Here is a 16,653-nt window from a genome sequence, read left to right as displayed (position 1 = left end):
CGGCTGCTATAATTTTCCACTGCTTATACTTTTTGCTTAGTATACTTACTGGTCTAACCCATAAGCTAAGTATCGCCGTGAACGGGTCAGAAAAGACGTAGAGTTGACCACTATAAGACTCTGTCTGAATTCTCAGCTAAGGCTTTTACGTTTTTTACGTTATCTACGGACAACCTATTTAAATTGATCTTCACCACACGAGTAGCGCTTTTAAGAGCTTTGAGCGCTCCGAAAAGTAGTATTTAATTTGCAGATCACAAACATTTGAGAAGAAACGAGTAACAAATCCTGTAATTCTTTTATAAACGACCGTCATTCGACTTGTCTTTGCAGCGCGAAACGTTTAGTGATAGTAGCAAGTGGAGACTTGTGTTGCGTTTCTTTTTTCGCTTTCAATATCCTTTAGGTTTATGTTAATATGTAGCCTTTTCAGGTACATTCGTTGCTGGTAGATCTGTCCGTAATGGTCTATTTATTTTTTCCAACGCTGCAGCTGAGTTCCTGTCGTCCGAATCGCTGTTGAAGTACATAGACGTTATTGCCCGTTTCTTGCCGACCGTCAGTCAAACCAACAATTGACAGAGGTTTTAGCAGAAGAAGGCACAGGAAATTAACTTCGCCGTTTCAGCATGTGTGGTTGTATATGCGGCAAAATGAATGTAATGAGGGCAACCCTTGTTCAAATACTGCATTTAAAGACGTTGGATCTGTCAAACTGAAACGTGATTTTTCGGTATTAAGAAAGCAACAATTGCAATTGGATTTTGTTCAATGAAACAAATCCTCATTCAAAGCAATAGTGGCGCAATTACTATTAATAACAAAATTCCGTGCATGAATCTTCTGTTGATATCAAATTGGCAATTATATATATATATATATATATATATATATATATATATAAAGTGCCATCCTGACTGGTCCTGTTATTCAATGTAGCCTCCACTCATTTTGATAACAGCTACGATTCGGGACCCAAACCGCTCACTGGTTAATTAAAAAATATTCCTCTTCTCAATCCGCAAATGACTTCTTAATAATAACCGAACGTCAAGCGGTATTTGTGAAAGTAAATTCGTTGAAGTACCTTTCAAATAAAAAATTATAGCAGAATTAAATTTTGGGCTGATAAAGGGCCAAACTTTAAAAAATATAAGACCTCAAAATAATGAAGAAGTCTAAAAAATGCGTAAAAAAAAGTTGGAGCCTATTTGAACGACTTTATTGTAGACAGATACTCTGCCTTGTCTGAGACAATATTTAGCCTCAGTTCTGGACGTGGAGGTCGAAACACCTATTAGACACTCTTCCTTCAAAACTGAATGCTGTGCTTCTGTATCGGATATCAAGGATAATCAAACATGGCCTTTTGCGCCTTAATCTTAGCAAATATTCAAACCTTTTATCTAAATCTTCCTCGAACTTCTCGGATCATGCAAACTGGCGATAATCTAGACCGTTGATTTAGGGTAAAAAAGATTTAACTTTGCTAACGGTTTATTTTGAGAGTAAAGGTACAATAGGAGCTGATCTTCGCTCAAATTCAGATGACGAGACTGTTTTCCGCTAGGGTCGCGCTTCAGAATAAGCCGGTACTAAGAACTTCGTGTGAACGTACTTGCGAACGCACTGGTGAGCAGTAAAAGATCCGAATGGAAGACTGGCATTCTGTACATTGAAAGCAATTCAGTCCATACAACTAGTTTGTGGGGTCTTATTTCACTGACGACGCCACCAAGGATATGCGCGTCCATGTGTGCGGATACCCTATGCAAAGTTTCGAATTTGCAAAATTTAACAATGGAAGTATTTGCACACATAAAACCAGTAATAATTGGTATCAAGAACATAGAATAAGCTTAAACGTGAAGAACGAATGTCATACAGCTCCACTAAAGTGGTCTCACTTAACATCAGAATCTTTACTATGTTTGCCCTTCAAATCTAAAACGAACCATTTCAGTGCGTATTTGGATCACCAGAATACGTTGATACGCTACAGATCCAGCCGCGTAAGTCTAGGGCTATCTGGAAAGGTTTAACACAGAATTATTTTTATCAGAAATCGAAAAGCTTACCGCCGGCGTTAGTGATTGATATCGTTACACATCAACGTAAGAAAGAATTAGATGCCACGAAATCCGAAGGTCTGATTCCAACAAGATGACGCCTCGAAACACTCCTAAAGGCATGCTTAGTGAATGTACGTTTTGAAAGCAATTGAAGCACACAAGATTTGAATGTAAAATAAGGATAATTATTAAGCAGAACTGAGGGGAGTGCTATATGCCGTAAGTCGCGTAGCATGGTGCGAACTCAGATTCTGTAGATCCACGCCCTGCGCAACGTTTGCATCCTCAGAAAGATATGAATGCAGCTATTGTACTTACGAACATACTTCAATATCTCTGATTTCAGATTGTCCGTGTTTGACCAATATGACAATGTACACAATGATAAATTATAAGCACTACATCCTAACTAGAATACGTGTGTGGGTTAGTTTATGTTCAAAATTTTCATGTCCGCATGTTGGTATTTGAGGTTAACTGACTCCGGGTTCTTCCACAACTTTATTTAGTTTGGCTCATTTGTTGTGAAACAATTTTGTTAAACTAAACATTTTTCACGCACTTTGCATGCCTTCAGATAATTGGCTCTTTCCAGCAACACAATAGTATATTTGTTCTCGTTTCGAACTCCGAGCATCCCGCATGTTCCTGAAAACGTAATGCTGGAACCCATAAACCGTCTGGAAATATGTTACTAAAAGTATTAAAAACTTTAGATCGGATGTAGTTTTGGTGTTCCTATTAAACAAACTCACACCTAATAGGATCATCCTTTTCCACATTAAGCAAATGGAGATTCTCTCCTGTGTTGTCTGCATTTAACTAAAGACCATTTTGTTTCACGCTTTATAAATTCTGATTGTGTTTATATTAGCAGCATTGGAAATGAATGCTAGGATATCGCTTTCGGTGTTTTGTTTCGAAACCATACAGAAAAGCCGTAAATTGTTCTGGTGAGAGCGAACGTCTTAATAAACTTGATTATTAGATGACTAACTGTAACTTATTTTAAATAGCAGGTAATAACGACTGTTTAAGAGAATCAAAACGTGGACTGCTTTCCCAGAATGCAATCTTTAATTAACATGGTCCTTTATTTTGTTTTCTACCTTAGTCACACGGATTAATCTTGACAATAAATTGTGTGTTTATCTTCCCCAGATATTCTTAGCGAAACTGTACACGCGTATATAAAATTTCATCCTGAATATTACCATATACTTAGTAGCCTTACTGGACACTATAAATTTCACAGTTAGTTTTATTCAAAATGTAGAGTTCACATGAAATATTTCGCGACGCTTTTTTATTTAGTAAAAAAGCATTAATCATCATCATCATCATCATCACTTTTTTGCTGTTTTTTTTTTATAGACGTAGACTAAAACTTGATTTTAATACAATTAGCATACACAGATATTTATCCTTTGCTTCTGTCTCTGCCGTTTATTCTTCCCAGACCCGGCCCCACGACCACCATTACGACCATAGCCCTCGCTCATTTGCGCCGCGTCTCCGCCATCGATAGAGCCCCCGTCTTTTACCTTTGCTTTTATCGCTCTTAGGGTTTGAGCCTTCATCAGGAGTACCGCTACAGTTCTTCTCCTCGTCAGAAGCTTTCAAGCGAAACACAAAACTCCAAGTTAACGCGCGACGCTCAACGGAGCGGAACCTGACGCTACAGCCGTCTCCGCAGCCACAGTCGTCAGTTTTACGAAACGTCGCATCTGAAAATCCGGACACAGAAAAAAACAGACTCAAGTGAAGTAAGCACTGAGAGGAAGCGAAAGTGAAGTGACCTGGCGTGCTTCTGACTGGTGAAAAAGTTGTCGCGACGTAGATGAAGCCATGCGAGTAAGAAGCTGCGGATTATTGCGGAGATGAAGATTTTCAAATGTGTGGTTTGTTCTGCACGGGAAAATAATACTGTTAAATGACAGAACCTCCAACCGTCCTCGAAGTTCCTTATACCAAGGAAACACCACAGGTTTATTAGCTGGAAAATACACATTTAGCTCAATTTATGACATTCGTCTCACATAAGTGACTTACAGGGTACCGGTAACGTGTCTCACAAGCAACACGCGTTGAGATACGTTAAGGAAGCCGGTTTGGCGGCGGCTACTTTGGACCGTTTTGTACGTTCCGATTTCTTGGCTGTCAAGAAACAGGAAGGTGAAAACCGACTCAGAAATCACCGGAACACGTCAAAGCGATAACAAAGAAAACAGAAACGGCGGAAGACTGAGCAAAATAGGACCTCCGTCATCATCGGATGTCTGAGAACGCAGTGCCAAACAAAGGCCAACAGATCCATGGCAGATATCGGTTCAAAGAATATCAGCAAGATCTGTTGATCAGGGTTACGTGACTTCAACTAATTTTGTAAGTGTGGCCAATTTGGTCAAAAAGTAATATAGTACAAATTCGTAATCACCTTTTAAACGGAAGCACAAGTATGATTTGCGTGTTCGTTCATTTACATGTTATTTGTGACTGGAGAAATGACCGTATGCTTTCCTTTAGCCTGACAAACACTAATTGATACTGCTCGAACGTCGAGCGCTTCCGGCACGCCTAAAAGTGGTGAGTTAGCCCAGAAATATCCGCAAACCGTATATTCTCTAAGCGTTCACTTAGCAAAATAAGCACTTTTTTATTATATTATATTATAATTAATAAACGTTATACCTGCACCTTTGATATACCAACGTTAGAAACGATTAAAAGATACTATTTCTGACACAATAGGGCAGAGATTTGCTAGCCATTACCTCAGTTGATCAGTCTGTAGTAGATTAACTTATGGGTAAATTCTAAACGGAGAGATATTTACTTATACTTAGATATTAGCCGAGAATCAGGATGTCTGTGGCTGTTTGTTCACAAATTGAATATCCCTGATCGAGGAAATTGAATCAACTTTTCTATCGTATTGTGATTCGAACATCTGGAGCGGAAATTTCAGTAGGATGGCGCTTGTGTTCTCAAAGGAGGTGGGTGTCACCTTGACGGAAGATAATAAAATTGATACAACTTGTATGAGCGTCACGTATGATGAGCAAAGGAAATATGTTGAAATAATACATGTGAAAATTTCTCGTTGCTTTATCATTATTATTACTAGTGTTAGCGGCGTTGTGTTATGTTATAGAGGACCCAATCAGGCAATGCGACCGTTGCTACGTAAGGAAAACGAAGTGCTTTTATTTTGTGACTTAATAGTTGTCTGTAGTGACTTGTAACAAGATAAGTCTGAAAAACACGAGTCGTTGTTCCGTGAACCCATACAATACTAATGGGCTCGTGTGAAAATAATCCTTCAGATCTTACACATGGCTATTATATCTGTCTGACATTCATGTTTGCAAACAGAAAATTATTTCTTAATGATCTCTCGTGCAAAACTACCTGCGAGTCAGAAATGAATCGTGACATTTTGTCGTCCGTATGGTGGTCTGTCAGTAAAGCACGCAGCAAAGCGATACATTCCGTACACGGAAACATTCATGCCACCAACAGTATTTAGGAAAACAATATTCTGCCATAATAAACTTTCGGCTCTGTGGGTACCATGTATAGTGAATGAAACCGCACAATATGCGGGCTACAATATACTCTAACCCCCTTTTCATGCTGGGGCAAAATTATTCGTTAAGGCTGTTTTGACTCAAACACTGCACTCGTTTCGGATTAAAGGTTTTAATGTAACGTACATGTATCTAAACACTCTGCTATCTTGTCTGTATTTCGAAAGCATGTCACTGCAGCTTGGTGATCACAAATAAGCCGGCTTCGGATTCAGTTTACTTTCTCGGTCACCATGTAATAAGCGATTATCCAATAGTAATGCTATGCATCGAAATATATCTTCTGCACTCGCCAACAACACTAGATAATTGATGTGGACAATTCCTTCATTTGCACAAAAATATTTAGTAAACTAAAATAGGACACTGATGGAAGAAATGTCAAAAAAGAACGGAAAATAAACATTTCTTACTAGCACGCACAAATTTGGCCACCACATTAAAAACGATGTTGCGAACTTAAAAGCCAACGACGCGTGCGGTTTTATCTTGAATGGATGAGGCCTGAAAAGATAGATAGAGCATTTTTTGGCGCGCCGGATTTCTTCATATGCTTCGTTTCAAAACTCATCCGGGCATTAAGCGTGATAGGAATCTTGATCATACAACGAATATCGTATTTAACCTGCCTCTTGCCTACTAACTTGTTACATTTTTCAAAAAGTGTAAATCGCAGCTTATGGGTGGCTTTGTCGTCTTCTCTCTTCTTATAACTAAATATAAATGAAGCCCTTTATAATATTTCAAAGACACAAATGACGATTCTCAAATCAGCTCCCATCACAAAAAAAATGAAGGCTGTTATAGGGCACGCTCAGTTGAAATGTACGATCACGTACATGTGGCCAATGCAAAAAGAACTCTCGTCCTACACTGTTGTTAGTGGATATTAAATAGAACTTAAATGGCGTACAGATACGTCACAAGAAGATTAACAAAGCCCTATAAGATACATCGTGCATGCAGCCCTAAAGTGTTCGAGCTATAACGATTAGAGGAAATCAAAGAGATGAGCTCATAAAGGGCGTTGCTAATTCGTTCTGGTAGCAGTATTCAGTAAATAAATACAGTGGTATAGTATGTTTTCAATAATGACCGTACCAAACAAACTCTCATATTTGGATAGCGTTTAGGCGAATAGTTCATGGTGCAAACCCATTGATTTTTCAGGGTCTTACATTTGACCAACAACTTCTCATCGCCCATCACATAAGTTTAGAACTGATTCATGACCAAGTCTTCCTAAACGTTTAAAGGGAGGCGTTTGCAAGCCGCTGGCGTTCGACTAACTTTTTTAAAGGGTAGTCGAAAGAGTCACCGCCGTTGCAACGTTGAGATGCGTCGAAAGAGCCTCCCGCGGCCGGTTCTTCTAATTTCTCTGGCTTTTCACGTTTTCATTACATGTCAATTCAACATTTAGCAAATCGAAAAAACCTAATTTCAGTACAATGCAAAATCATGTTTAAGCTCGTCATAAAAAACTCCCTAGTAGCCTTATTAGGAAACTAAATTCTACGTCCTTTGCAATAACCATGTACTAAATCTTTACGCAAGCCTAAGATAATTATGCCATTGATGAGGTTTTTTGAGCGAGAAGGTTAGCTTTTGGTTCATGCCGCAATTTGGCTGAATTGAATGCACTACAGCTCTTTTTCTATAAATTAGCTTCCTTTATACGACTGTATCTAGATAACAAATAGACATTTCAACAAAGCTTTTTTTTAAATAATGAAACTCTAATAATAATTTAATAAACAAAGTAATAAAAATCTTATTTCTGACTATATTATTCATTATTATAGATATTCAATATAACCGCCCTTTACCGCAATTACAGGTTCAATTCCAATCCTAACCGCTGACACCCCCTTTCAAATGTCACCTTTGCTATTCTCTCAAGCACCTTCTTAGTAAGGGCACCAGTATGCAAGTCTACGTTGTCATGTCGAGAGTTATTAGATTTCCGTACATAGCAATTCAGATCTATTCATATATACTTTTTCCGAAACATTTTCAAGCAGCCAATTCTGGACCAACCAGCTTGCATAGACCGGTGCATCATCCTGTTGGAATACGTATGATCTGCCTTTGGGCACTTAAATTATTCATGGTTACACAAAAATTTGTAGAATATGCAGATAAACTGTATTAGCAATGCATTTGTCTTTCTGGGAGTGGTACAGTGGACATTATAGCCGAAGATTTGATTCTACCCATAATATGCACATTTTCTGGTTCGTGAACAAGATAGGAATTACTTCTGCGGTTTATTTTTATATAAAGATTAACAAACCTTTGTCATGGAAAATTGAGGCCGACCCGTTGCTTCATTCTTGTGAAAATTGAGTAGCAAATAACGTTAGTCAAATCTTTTGATTTTATTGTTCTGAGAGCACCTGTTAGATTTTATGTTATGGTATATGTCGTATCTTTGAAATCCTCAATTTTTTCATTAACGCCTTTATTAAAACAGAATAATTGTTAGAGGTATACTTTTGGGCGACAGCCTTAGCTTTTTTTCCGCAACCGCGCGCCTACATTCGAAGCACTTCACTATCAATTTAAGGCGAACAAAAGTTTATAATCTCGGTGGAAGTTCGTCAAGTACATAAGGACTAAATGATAGCCAATCTTTGCTCAAATTCTTAAAATGACGCATTGCTGTTCGCCATGACGAATTTGTTGTCTTATTGTAGAAAGATTTGGCTTTCTTTGGTAGCAGAAACAGCACATAAATGCATGCGCGTGACTGTAAATAGCCCGCCAAAATATGTTCCAATTTAGATGAGAGAGAGAGAGAGAGAGAGAAAGAGAGATCGATAAGAAGGGAATTTTACTAGTTCTCCTGCATAATATGTAAAGGGTCAATATTACCTTTTGTTAGTATGTTGTTAAACCTGAACGTCCACATTAAAATGATGCGGTAGCTGTAAATGCGCCATACTGCTAGCTTTCCAAATCAGCCTTATCGGCTATTTTTTGGAAGGAAACCTAACAATAGCCCTGGATACCCTGGATATTTGGATTGACTTTTAAAATATTAAAAATGCCTACATTTCAGTAAATGTGACAACATTCGCTCCGTAAGTGAATACGATGTATTTGTCGCTTCTCATTAGCTATGCTAGTATTTACTTGAGACGGAAAACAGAACACTCATCAGAATGTGACCCTTAACGGCTGTTTCGAAGGCTCTTAAACAATGACTCTGTAAAAGCGCTAATATTCCAACGATACAACGTTAAATAATGATACGACGTTCTAACCGAGAAAGGAGCCAAAATAATTACGAATATTAGTTTTTTCTAATTAGAGATATGACCCATCTGCACCAAATTCAAACAAAAAGAGTAAGCCCGTCTTTGTTGCATCTTCCCATACATACAAGTCGCACACAAACAGTAAAGCTACTTCGGACTGTCTAAGTTTATAGCCTTATCAGAAAACGCAACAGAGACTTACAGAAATTATTTTCGAAGGGAAGTGTCTAGCGTGGAAGGTTTAACAAACATTCGGAAGGAAACCGGACATCGGTAACGCACGGTTTTAACGAACCACTTACTGGATTGCGATTTACAAAATCATTATAAAGAGCAGGTGCATTGGCATGAAACAACGTGAGATTTATTAATTGCGTCTTATGAAAACTTTTGCAGTAATTTTTGTAGCACTTTTGTCTTTTTTCTTGTCTGCTCTTATATAGAACGTGGGCTGCGTTGGAAGACGTAAGAATGCACTACAAATTTGTTTTTGTTTGGTAAACCTCAATGCATTTTTTAAATATTGAAAATCTGTGAGAAGATCAACAATTCATTTTTTACCACCCTCAAGTTGAGCAAAGGTAGTTGCAGACGGTTTAATAAACATCGCCATTAAACATCTTGGTGCTTATGTTTTACTCAGCGTTTTTACGTTTGTTAACCAATCGTATCAATGAAATTCATAATTATAATTTATTTTCATAAAAGTATTTTATCCGTACTAAAAAGTACTTGTGTGAAAAGTATAGCATCCAGAGTAACCGTCTCTGTGTGTAAGCCAAGTACAAGTGATCTACATATGATGAAACTCTTCTTACGAAGTTTTATCTTCCTGATAGATATATATATATATGATTCCTCTGAGGAGAGATAGCCGATTACTGTGCACTTCTAACAAGCGGACAAAAACAACATTTTGTTTTCACTCTCTATGATCGCATGCAGACTCACTGAATACACTATTGAATCATCCAATAAAAAAATAAGCATAGGTTGTGCTGTAGTAAATTGACGTTCGCTCTAATCGCAGCTTGTTTAACATTCGATAACGATTGAACGTGGCTAGGCATCAGAGATATATTCAATCTAAAAAGAGGTTTTTACACTATCGTACATTTTTCTAGGCAATGTTTTCGCGCAACCCTTGGTTTTTGGTTATAGTATGGTATGTTATTGTTCCATTAACTCATTGGTATACATTAGATTTTTTCATCGAGCTTATTAGCCTCAAATTTTCAAACACCCTATTCTAAAGAGTTAGCGTTCACGTGTAATGCGAGATAGAGAAAATGAGGTAAAATGTATAGTACACGATGTTGTAAGCACAAAATAGGTATGACTTCGCTTGTTGACCATTTGTGGCAGTTGTCCATTAGTTATGCTATATTTATGTGACAACTAATACATTGTAGTCCCTTTCCCCACTGCTTCGGAAATTGAGCCGATTTTTTTGCAAGCCTTAGTACCTGACAACTGAGCTATAGAGAAGAACATACAGTATTTTTTTCCTGAGAGCTTTAAAATGGTATTTGTTAGTCTCGTTGGCGAGTCTTCCAGTATTCATCTTGCGGTTGCATTTTTGTCGGCTAAACAACTACACTTTATATTTTCACTACGCTGTGAGATGATATTTTCAACAATTTAGTTTTTACATCAACAAAGATGTACTCGCTTTCTTTATTTTTGCTTGGGTGGTATCTACTGGTTATCGCAGTCAGGGAATCACCATTTTTATCTACTGCTGAATGTTAAGAATCCACTATTATCGGTTTGACTAGTAGTAGCACTTTCTACTAGCTTATCAACAACACAGAGAAGAGCCAAGAGAAGAATCATCGTTACGATCAGTCAGACTTTTGATCTGAGTTAGTGGCTGGGCTTACCTCGTGGCAAAGACATATTTTTTTTTACCATGCAAGAAGATTACGCGCTTAACGAACGATAGGCTAAAGTTAATGTTTGTAAATTAAGTCTGTTTTCTATTTCCTCACAAAGAGGATTCTGTTGAGCTTTCAGATAAGCCGACCGTAAGAGTAAGTCCTAAAGAAGTATAATTGAAGGGGCAAACAAGCAATTTCGTTATATTCAAGGGCGGAGTCACTTTTTCCCTTAAAAAGATAAAGCCCAAAATAATTTTCGATTATAGTCGTAATGCGCACGAAACTGCGTAACCCTCGATGCATGCTGTTTTATTATTTCTTCAGAGGCCCATGGAAGTGATGCTATTTGTACAGACGGACATCCAACCTGCCTGAGATGAACGGAGTGCAAAGCCAACTGACACAGTGAAGTTAAGTCAACCTTTATGTACTGAAATACGACGCCATGTTTGAGTCAATTTCGACGTTCACAATGTCTATCCTAAAATTCGTGTAGAGGTTCACTCCTAAAAAATAGTTATCTAAAGAAAAGCAAAAGACCGAAGAAAGATTTCTGTTGGAAATCAGCAGATAATTTGATCTTAAATTGTCAGTAGTTTAGTAGAAAAAACTTTAGATAAGTTTCCTAGTATACAGCTACCGTTTACTTAATCCCTTTATTGCAGTTCGTGTCCATTTTAGCTGGTCAGCGGATAGCCGACACGCAGAACTGAGTTTTATTTATTTATTTATTTATGAGCTGTTATTTACCGCAGTAAAACGTAAGACCTTATCACGATTTTAAGTGATCCAAAAATATTTACGGCCAACTCACCATGGGAATGCGAGTCATTTATGACCCTTATAAGTATGATCATAGAATATTCAATACGGTGGCTTATATGCTTTTTTGCCGTTTTGTAGCCAAAGGTCGATGGCTTAAGTTCAGCCAACGACATATACTGCACGACTAGTGATTATGTAAAGAAAACATAAAAGGTTTAATTAAAATAATTTATGTTTTCAAGTGATCATCTAGGTTTCTTTTTAGACTCCTGTTGTTTTTTGTACGATACGACTTAATTATTGGTACTTCTTTCCGATTTCTTTATCTCAAGGTAAATATGCAGTGAGCAGTAAAAACTGTAAATGGAAAATCTAGATTAAACCGTCCTTTGTTTTTCTTCTGTAAAGAGCAATACGATCTATGTCATGTCGGACTGAGTGCCGGAAACGCTTGTGGTCGTATTGGTGACTGACTATAAAGGATGCAATAGGATGATCGAGCAGCTGCCATCATCACGTTAGATACGTGTTATGATCTAAACAGAGACAGCGCAACAATGTTAACCAATAAACGGTAGGCCAATACAACTGCAGTTGTGGGGAATATACCGGTTTCTGAGTTATTGTTTTCCGTCTAGGGGGCCGCTCATCGCTAATGCTTAAACAAAGTTACTAATCCTTTCTGATACAACGGTGATCAGTACCACCAAAAATTGTGCATCTTTTTCCACGTCTTTCAATCCCAATGGATATCGTGGAATAAACCGCACTTGCAAGAACAGCAAAGAGTCAATAACTTATGTCCTTATTCCTGACGGGTAATGACACAACAGGACGGCAGCACCAACAGCATAGATAGTACCGATGGCTGCTAAAGCTTGCGGATTAACCAGCCAACCACATGAGAGAAAGTAGCCACGATAGCTGTAAGACAAGACAATATAGTAGATAATACCCTGCTTTACGCCAAATAAGAATGTCACTGTGAATCGTTTTATGTGAGGTATAATTATTCGGATGCATTGACGTTCATGTTACAAAAGCGAATTAAAGTAAACGAGCGTATAGATTTTCAAAACTTAGCAACATTTGACAAAGTGTCAAAAAAGCACTTGCATGTGTACGTTACAATATGGCGACCGAGTTGTTGCATTGGGTATTGAGCAGTCCACGCTGGCAAATCGTATTTTACGTAATATAATGCCGTTTACCAAGCGCTTGCGCCACGACAAACATTTCTCATTAGTCAGACTCGGATTTTTCAAAAAAAATCCTGTTCTTACCAAAATTGATCTGCCTCTAAATTATCATTTCCGAGATAGTGTTATCACACAAATTATAGATTCTAAATACTAGCTTAATTCACTTCAGATCTTGACATTTTTAAGGACTGTAGAAATGAGCATGTCAACTGCCCAATACGTCTTTATAGCGGAATTGTCAAAACGACTTCAGATCTTTTGCGTAGCCCACTGTAGAAGACTTTGAGATGTTCAACCGTTTGATCATACTCTGCATCTATTCAGGAAATAGTTTCTACATATTCGTTATATGGATAAGTAACACAGTTGGCATTATTGTAGCGTAATCCAATTGTAAATAGCAGTTTTATTCTGCTACTTTTGACAGTTTTTTTATAGAAGGGATCTTCTATAACACGCCTTAAGCCCTAGATAGCCATTAGTATCACTATAGCTACCACATCCTAATATGACGCAGCATAATATGCATCCTGCGCTGCAGGTGGGTAGTGGCGATTTCCGCTAAGTTGTATCTGTTAGTACACTGGACGCGAATAAGTATTCGATGTGGGCTATTTCTTTCATACCCTTTGCACAAATTAAGTTTGCACAAGTTAAATAACAGACCTGCATGAACCTTGTTTAGTGATCATATAACGCACAATATGGGAATGTGCTAAGTTTAGCTATTGTATATTTCAACCATAGGTCGCTGAATACCGCTTGCAAGCAAGAGAAAAATTATCACCACCTTATCGGAGGGCATAATAATAAATTAAAATAAAAATAAATAAATCTTATCGTAAAAGCTGATTTGAAGTAAAAAAAAAAAGATTTATTTCAGTAAAAAATTAAGCGCAGCCTATTTTAAGCCTATCTATTTTATGTCATAAGGCGATGCAGCGAGAAACTGTTGTGTATATTGCTCTTTGAAGAATAAATTCGGTTTTGAGAAGAATAAATCTACATTGAAAAGTTGAGTTGAAAGATTCCTGTGAAAGCGTACAATTTCACGTAAGAATAGGGGAATAACGTGACGTACCGGAGCGTTTTTTTTAAGAACAATAGCGCTATAATTTTCAGTTTTGGCGCATCTGTTTTCGAAATTATATTTAGAAGTTCAATACAACATCTGAACCATTTACCTTAAAAAGACCGATATTACCTTTTCCGAAAAAACAGTCACGCAATTGCTTGGATGTTTAGTGAGTTGTTTTTTTTTTTCTTCTTAGAAACCCGTTATCATCCTATTATCTTAAGACACAACTTGTTATAATGTATCACATTAAATGAAATACACTGATATATAGTTTCTTACACTTACAAACACTTTTTTTAGGTTAGTAATCTTATCATCGGTGAAAGTTCTGAGCATGCAATCAAGTGTGTACCCTTTATTATTGTATTGGCCAAGGCATTAAGCACAATCATTAAGTGTGACGCCGTCAAGCGCCACAATAGGCTGTTAAGTTATCAATACAATTTTCAAAAATGTAACAAAATAAACTTGCCTATAGTTAGAAGCCAACATACGATAGTCTCTGCAACAGTTGAATGCAACAACTTCTTTTCTTTTTAAATTTGTCCAAAAAACGAAGCTCTAATTTCAATAGAGACTAAATAAGAACTCATCAAAAACAAGACTCAGCAAAATTTGTTAGTATCTTCCGTCTTCACGCATTCTCTCTAAAATAAGCGCTTGAGAAAAAAAAGGGGTCATTCTATAGACCAGCAGTAGCAGTCGCCCACCGTTTGGCGTGTGTGCGAATGAATAATATAAATCACAATCTTATTTCGTTGACATAAGTATTTCGCTGATTCCAGTGGATGAAGGGGAAAAAATGTACGACTGACGTTTAGTGTGTGGAAGTTCCACATTTTCGGCCAACTAGTGTAAGCCTAGAGTCCATATATAACGACTTCAAAAACCGGTTTCTAGGAATCCAAAAAAGGAATAGGTTACTTAATTTACTTTCCGCCCCTTATACATTAAAAATATCCCGAGTGTATTGACTTCGTGAATCGTTGCTTAGAGCAAAATACGAGCAGTTCTCGCTGTTAAAGAATGTTTGACTGAAATTTCAACTAAAACTGTTAGGATAAAATTATTTAGCTATCCGAATATTAGTTTGAGTGACGGAAAAGATGATGTTAGAAACTTTATGATGTGGTAATAATGATAACTGCTTTAATTGGTACACACTTAAATACACAGATTTGAGCGCCTTCCTTGATATCAGAGACCAGATCAGACTGAGTCGAATCAATTCTTAGTCTCACGTGTGTGGCATATCTGCAGTATCGTTGAATCTGAGCAGCGAGTCTCTATAGGCAGACTGTATTTATACATCTACATACATGTTGCTAAAATGAGCCAAACAATATTCACCTCCCTGCCGACTGTGCCCAATGGTCTCTGAAGCATAATGAACAAAGAAACAGCTGAACAAAGGGGGGCCGGCGTCCGTTTCTGGCGTCGGGTGAAAATACGAGGCAATTTTAGTTAGCTTTGTAGTCCGGGAAAAGTCTACAAGCCGAACGAGATCGCAGAAGCTAATCATTAGATCCATGAGAATGCTCGAACATCGAGAGCAATGAAGATCTACAGCAAACTGTTCTGGACATTAGCTTCCAATTGGACCACCTTAAGAATGATTTCGCGGACTTAATTTAAAATAAAGTTACGCGTGAACACGCACTGGTGCGACTGTTCACGCGTAACTTTAGCACAGATGCGAGTCTGTTTTTCTACAGATTTTTACATTCTTTAAAAGCTCAGAAGTACGTTTGAATTTAACACGTAGAGCAAAGAGTAAGCACTTGAAAAATCATGCTTTTTATTACCTTTTCATAAGAATATCTATTAAAGGCCGGATCAAAGTACTTTTAAATGCACAACAATATTAATTAAAGCAACACTGATGTATACAATCATACACAAAAGTATCTTTAAGAAGCAAAAATTAAGAGCATGTTATATATGTATATATACACTTCAGTACTTCAGTTTTAAGAAACGAAGACCACCAGTGCGAATTGAACAATCTCAAAGACAGGAAAGCCTAACTGATTACCATTAGGCCTTGTCTGTTGTCAGCAAATTCAAGTATTTTCCAGGATAACATACGCAAGCTCAAGATGTACTGCCTGGAGGACAGCTTACGTGGTATTCTGCATAGATGTCAAAATCCGAAAGCAACCGTACTTGAAAGTTACGAAAGAGAACAGAGTCATATTTATTACTTTAGTGTAAATTGGAGTATTTTGGTAAGTTCCGTTCTTAGACGTTACACCCGGCTATATCATACGCTGCCTTTCTCGTAGACAAATACCGAACGTTGGTAGTGGCGTTTAGCTGTCAAGCCCCTTCCCGCGTGCTGCAACGCCTGACACGGGATACAGCATGCATGTATATCAAATAGCGACCTCAAATGTGTCACTAGGTTCTGTAATACTTGTGCAGCAGAATATAAAGCTTAATTGTATACTCCGACATCGTTTTGGTACATATTTCTGCTAGTAAGGTATATAAATACTTGCTAATACAACAGGAGGCATGTCTACTGACGGGTTTGCTCATCTTTTAGAGGTCTGTAAGGCCATAGAATAATTTGAGTGTTTTACGTTCGGCATCGCCGTTAAGCATCCCATCAAAGGGTTGGCTCCAAAGCGAAGCATGTCTATGGCCACATTCGAACCTAGACCAGCACGTGTCTAGATTAAAATTAGCTTACAAATATATTATCCATTAAGTTATTACAGATATTTTACGCCTATAGACGATTATAACTGAAATGAACCGATCCTGAACACCTTGAGATATAGCATGTTTAGCGTCCCTTGTC

The 16,653-nt window shown here is 37.6% G+C and overlaps 1 long non-coding RNA gene across 2 annotated transcripts in view; it reads right to left on the bottom strand.

The window, feature by feature from the left end:
- Positions 1-3,086: 3,086 nt before the first annotated feature.
- The window catches only part of LOC111263464 (uncharacterized), a 35,448-nt gene continuing 21,881 nt past the window's right edge, over positions 3,087-16,653 (bottom strand). Inside the window, exon 8 of one of the 2 annotated variants that reach the window (XR_015312322.1) lies at positions 3,087-3,799. This is a non-coding gene — a long non-coding RNA (uncharacterized LOC111263464). The remainder of the gene's footprint in view (positions 3,800-16,653) is intronic. The other variant, XR_002682240.2, reaches the window with a different exon arrangement.

Source organism: Varroa jacobsoni, unplaced genomic scaffold, assembly GCF_002532875.2.
Source record: "Varroa jacobsoni isolate VJ856 unplaced genomic scaffold, vjacob_1.0 scaffold_767, whole genome shotgun sequence".
Taxonomy (NCBI): Eukaryota; Metazoa; Arthropoda; class Arachnida; order Mesostigmata; family Varroidae; genus Varroa; species Varroa jacobsoni.
This window is presented reverse-complemented; position numbering and strand designations above follow the sequence as displayed.